At 37.6% G+C, this 6,051-nt stretch overlaps 1 pseudogene; it reads right to left on the bottom strand.

Moving 5' to 3' along the window:
• Positions 1 to 1,078: 1,078 nt before the first annotated feature.
• Positions 1,079 to 3,828, bottom strand: LOC116459819 (small ribosomal subunit protein uS2-like; annotated as a pseudogene).
• Between the last annotated feature and the right edge of the window lie 2,223 nt (positions 3,829 to 6,051).

The following is a 6,051-nucleotide window of genomic DNA, read 5'->3' as shown; positions in this document are numbered from 1 at the left end:
GCAAATAGTGCCATATATGGTCTGTGTTTGTGTAAATTTTGATACATTTTAACTTTTTATCATGGAGTTGAATATATTTTATCGTAAATAAAATAGGCTAGTACCTACATATATTTTATGCATTGATAACATACCTTTTATATCACTTTTTTATATTTCTGGGCTACATGGTTTGTCTGTGAGTTTTCTCAAATTATTGCAAATCTTGAAAACAAATTTCAATATATTTATTAAAAAATATCCACATATTAGTGGACCAGCACAGTTCAAACCAGTATTATTCAAGGGCTAAGTGTACTTTATATTTAGATGTCTGCCATGCTGTTTATTTTTGCTTGATGTGAGGTATTTATTCCCATTTTTACTCTGTATGCTGGCGGCACAGTTCTAGGACTCCACCTGCCCTCACATCATAGCCAGAAGATAAAAGAGGAAACAAGAATTCAGGAAATTCCCCATGATACCAGTTGGTTTTCGAGATTTTACTCCCTTCCCACTGGGCTTACTTCAGTCTTTAAGTAGCTGTTTTCTGTATTCTCTCTCTAGAGTTTTTGGTGACCATTGGTGAGACAGAAGGGCTGTACCATAGATTGAGGTCAACAGCTGCAGTTGTCCACCATTCACTTCAAGGTAAGTGAATCCAGTGTAAAAACGATTGTTTAAAAAAATTAAATTTAATTTTAAAAAAGGAAGTTTGTGAAACCATCGCTGCAGCTATGCCAGCAGGTATGAAAACATAACACTTTTTGTGAAATACATTTTATCTTGTATTGAAAATATAATTCCTTTATCTTGGGTGTCAACAGAAGTCAGATTTTTACCACTGTATATTAGTTTTTACCCAACCCAGAATTTCATATAAATGGGACTATACAGGAGGTACTCCTCTGTGTCTTTTTGCTCTCATGGTTTTGAGATTCACCCATGTTCTTGCATGTAACAGTGTTTTGTTCCTTTATACTGCTGAGTAATTCCATTGTGTGAATGTATCACAGTTTGCATATCCATTCTCTCTGTCTCTTTTTTAAAGAAATTAATGTTTATTTCCATATTGCTTAAGAGCCGGTGCAAGAACAGCTTAAGACCATTCAGTGGTCGCTCCTACCTATTCAGTGGCCCAAGCAGTGGGAGCCACACGTCAGTTTTCTGTGGCAGGCTGAGCACTCCAGGCTTCAGAAGGAAACTGCTGAATAGGCACAGAGGGCACCTGCATGCCTTCATACCAGTCTGCAACTTCAGGCTGAGTAGCGGTGAACTCAGGAGATGGAGAAGCCCATTCACCCTGAAATTCCTCCTTGGTCAGAGCCTTTTCAGCAGCAGCCTGCTCTTCTTTTTCAGTCTCTTCAGGATCTCTGTAGAAGAAGTGATCAGGCATCCCCTCCCGCAGGTGTTCACAGGAAATGGTGCCACACATGTGCAGAAGTTCCCAGGCCAGCATCCACCACATCAAACCCATTGAGTGAGCTCCCTTCTTGCATGGGATGGCAGTGTCCACATAGCACAGCGGAGAATCTGTGTTACATGGAGCAATGGTATGTAAGTTAACATAAGATGCCTCTGTGAGAGGCAGTGGTCAGCCCTGGAATCAGTAACCAAAAGATGCCGTGGCTCCTGGAAGGCTGCCTGGATCTGGTTAGTGAAGATTCCAGGAGTGAAGCGGCCAGCAATTGGAGTGGCTCCAGTGGCAGCAGCAAACTTCAGCATGGCCCTCTGGCCAGTATTCTTGGAGGATATGACGTGGACATCAGCAGGGTTTTCAATGGCAACAATGGCACAAGCTGCCAACAGAAGCTTCTCCCAGGCCCTCTTCAGATTTATGATGTAGACGCCATCCCATTTCTTTTTTATAAATGTACTGTTTCATTTGGAAGTCAAGGTTGGTGCCACCTAAGTGGGTTCCTGCTGCAAGGAACTTAAGGACATCTTCCTCCTCCATTTGCAGGATATCAAGGGCTCTGTACACGGTAAGAGGGTAAAAATTTCCCTTTAAGTTACAACAGGAATCTAGAACAATGCCATATGGACCCCTCTCTGGGTAGCACAAAAAAGCCCATTCTTTAGCTGATAGATATTTAGGTTGTTTCCAGGATTTGGCTATTATGAACAAAACTGCTATGAACATCCAGGCATAAGTCTTTTTGTGAACACAGGCTTTCATTTATCTTGGGTAAATGACCAGGAGTGGAATTTTAGATCACTTAGAAAGTATGTGTGTCACTTTTAAGGCACTGTCAGACTGTGTTACTAAGTTGATGTATCATTTTATAAATCTACCAGAAATATATGAGCAGATCAGTTTCTTAAAATCTCTGCCAATCCTTGATATTGTCAATAATATAAGTTTAAAAAGGGGAACAATAAAAGTACTAGACAAAAATATAGAACATATTTTGTAAAAACAGAATAAGAGAAATTGTTTCTAATAGTTGAAAGCTTAATGTCATAAAGAAAGCTTGATTCCATAGAGGATGTGGAGAAATAGGAACACTTTTACACTGTTGGTGGGACTTTAAACTAGTTCAACCATTGTGGAAGTCAGTGTGGCGATTCCTCAGGGATCTAGAACTAGAAATACCATTTGACCCAGCCATCCCATTACTGGGTATATACCCAAAGGACTATAAATCATGCTGCTATAAAGACACATGCACACGTATGTTTATTGCGGCACTATTCACAATAGCAAAGACTTGGAACCAACCCAAATGTCCAACAATGATAGACTGGATTAAGAAAATGTGGCACATATACACCATGGAATACTATGCAGCCATAAAAAAGTATGAGTTCATGTCCTTTGTAGGGACATGGATGAAACTGGAAAACATCATTCTCAGTAAACTATCGCAAGGACAAAAAACCAAACACCGCATGTTCTCACTCATAGGTGGGAATTGAACAATGAGAACTCATGGACACAGGAAGGGGAACATCACACTCCGGGGACTGTTGTGGGGTTGGGGGAGGGACAGCATTAGGAGATATACCTAATGCTAAATGACGAGTTAATGGGTGCAGCAAAACAACATGGCACATGGATACATATGTAACAAACCTGCACATTGTGCACATGTACCCTAAAACCTAATGTATAATAATAAAAAATAAAAAAAAGAAAGCTTGACTCTATAAAACATAAAATAATTACATGATAATAATAATGTCAAATGAGAAGAGAAAAAAATGGCTAAAATATTTGTCAGACATACTAAATATATTAATGTCCTTATTTTTTAAAGAGCTCTTATAAATTAATATGTAAAATACATCGATCCAGCAAAGTGAAGAGCAGGCAGTTAATAACAGAAATATATTTTAAAGGTGTATAAAGTTGTCCAATTTCAGTCAAAATTTTTGAAACATGAATTAAAACAATATATGTCACACTTTTAACAAATAAAAAAGAAATGATTTTTGGCTATGTACTGTGTTGGCAAGAGTTTTGGGAGAAAGAGCTTCTCATACACTGTTATTGGCTATATTAATTTGTAGTTTCCCATTGGACCACAGTTTACTGTATACACAGTGCTTTGGGAAGCACTCTCTTAAATGGGTTTTTCTTCTGCTCTCACACTACCACAATAATAATCAACACAGAAGAAGACTTCTCTGACCAAAAGTGAGGGGTTTTTAACCATACAACAAGCAGTGGACACCAGCTGGGTGTCCTCCTATTCAGTACCAATACTATCTACCCAGAGATAGTGTCAGATCCCACAGGTTAATACTCAATACCATAAGATCATCCTCTCCTTCCCTGAAGTCGCAATTCCAGGCCTCTGGAACTTCTGACCAATTGGCTTCAAGTTGGCGCTCCCACGATCCCATCTTTGAGATTTATTTATTTGTTAGAGCAGCTCACAGAACTCAGGAAATCATATTTACTGGCTTACTATCAAGCATATTTTACAGGATACAAATAAACAGCCAGATGAAGAGTTACATGGGGTGAGGTCTGGGAGGATTTCTAAGTGCAGCAGCTTCTGTCGCTGTAGAGTTGGGGTGCACCAACCTCCTGGCATGTGAAAGAGTTTTTCACCTTCCTGTCATGCTCAATGTGTTCAGCTCTCCAGAAGCTCCTGGAACTCCATCCTTTGGGCCTTTTATGGAGACTTCATTGGTTGTTGATGATTAAAACATAGACAACCGTGTCAAAATGTGATTGGACAAGAAGGATGTGGTCTAAACTCAGCAAGCCTTGTCCATTCAGATTCTTCTTGATCTCTCTGTGCAGTAGGGGGCAGGACCCTCTCCAGAATGAGGGTTTTATGACCTATAATTGGATTACAGTCCTGTCTCGGGCAGGTAAAAGGAGGACAGAAGTTCAGAGAGAAAGCTTTTATTTCCTCAGGCTTGCTTCTGAGCCCTAAAGTTCTCCAACATTATAACCAAGACTGTGACAATTATTATGGAAGTTATGAACTAGGAACCATGGATGGAAATGAATCATGATGTCACACACAGGCATTAGGATTTAATGTTGAATGTTTATAAAGTGTATTTTACATATATTGCCTAAATTTATTCTACCAACACCACGAGAATTAGTTATTTTATATTCTCATTTTAAAAATAAAAAGCCTAGAGTTTAGAGAGATGGCTTATCCAGTCAGGTCATATAACTAGTAAGTGGCATAGCTTGGTATAGAGCCCTTAACTTTGAATTTCAAGTTCAGTTACATTTTCATTAATCAGAGTTGACTTACCTTGAAACACATGTGTTTTGTACATCAATGCATTTCACTATTTCATGCAATGAATGTAAAGATGCTACATTTTATTACCTAGATAATGTGCTAGTTTTGTCCTATTTCTAAGTTTGTAGAGTTGTTGTAGAAATATTGAGAACATTCTTTTTTTTTCTTATTAAAATCTTGAAGAGGTGCTTTTATTTTTATTTTTGTTTGTTTTCAGGACATGTTTTAAAATCTATCATTTGGAAAATTTGGGGTAATTATCTTTGTTTTAGTGTTTTAAAGAACAGGCTCAGTGAAAAAGCTTTGTTAACATGATAAATGATAAGTTTAAATAAATGAAAAAAGAAAGTGTGGTTTTGAAATAATTTATCTGGCATTGCACCAGCTTTTGAGAGAGTTAATTATTACAAGTTGCTGAACATTACTGCAATTTTCACATGGAAATATTTGCCTCTATTTCCTTGTGTTATTGAAGACATATTATGAAAGCCATCATATTAGCAGCTTGCAATTTGGAACTCATTTGATTTAACTGATAAGAATCTTTTTCATTTCACAAAACATAACTTCACTCAGAAGTATAAAACTGTTCTGCTGTATTAAACAGTGAATAATATCAGGATAACAATGTTAATTGGCTTTTGGACTGGGAGTACTTGAATGAACTCTCTTCTCCATCATTTTTCCATTAGATTTTGCTTGAATTACTCAAAAAACCAAGGTATTTATCCTGATTTGTAACACAATATAACACTTTGCTGATAAGTGTTTTAACATTTTTAGAAATTCTCTGCACTGTAAACAGACAGACAAAAGCAACAACAACAACAACAAAAAACAAAACACTAAAGCTACTCTAAAATGCGTGTTGAGCTGGATGGCCATTAAACGTTTGTTCAATATTCAACGATAATCTTCATGTCAAATAGATCAGATAGGGCATTAGGTTATATTATGATAAAAGAACACAGATGAGTTTGGGAGCTAATCCTATTAAGATTTGAATACTGACTGCTTTTGCAGTCTCCCCTCTTGTGGCAGGATTGGGTACTGGTTAATGATGTGAATTCTGCACTAAAGTCACCTTCTTTGGCCACCTTCTAGCTGTGTGATTTAGTGAAGACTAACTTGCTTTCTGTACTTCAATTTTCTCATATAAAAGTAACCACCTGCACACATAGAGAGTTCTAAGAATTAAATGGGATAACCAAGAGAGTGCCTAGTCCAGTGTGTGGAACATAACAAATATTAAATAAGCATTCATTTTCTTTTTTCCCACTCCTTTACTTCTCCTTTGCCTTCCCTCCAGCTATGAAAGTTTTCAGCTCGGAGGGGCTTGTTGTGGACCATACAC

The sequence above is a fragment of the Hylobates moloch genome, unplaced genomic scaffold (genome assembly GCF_009828535.3).
Source record: "Hylobates moloch isolate HMO894 unplaced genomic scaffold, HMol_V3 SCAFFOLD_20, whole genome shotgun sequence".
NCBI classification, from domain to species: domain Eukaryota; kingdom Metazoa; phylum Chordata; class Mammalia; order Primates; family Hylobatidae; genus Hylobates; species Hylobates moloch.
Note: the sequence above shows the minus strand (reverse complement) of the source record. Positions and strands in the feature narration are given on the sequence as shown.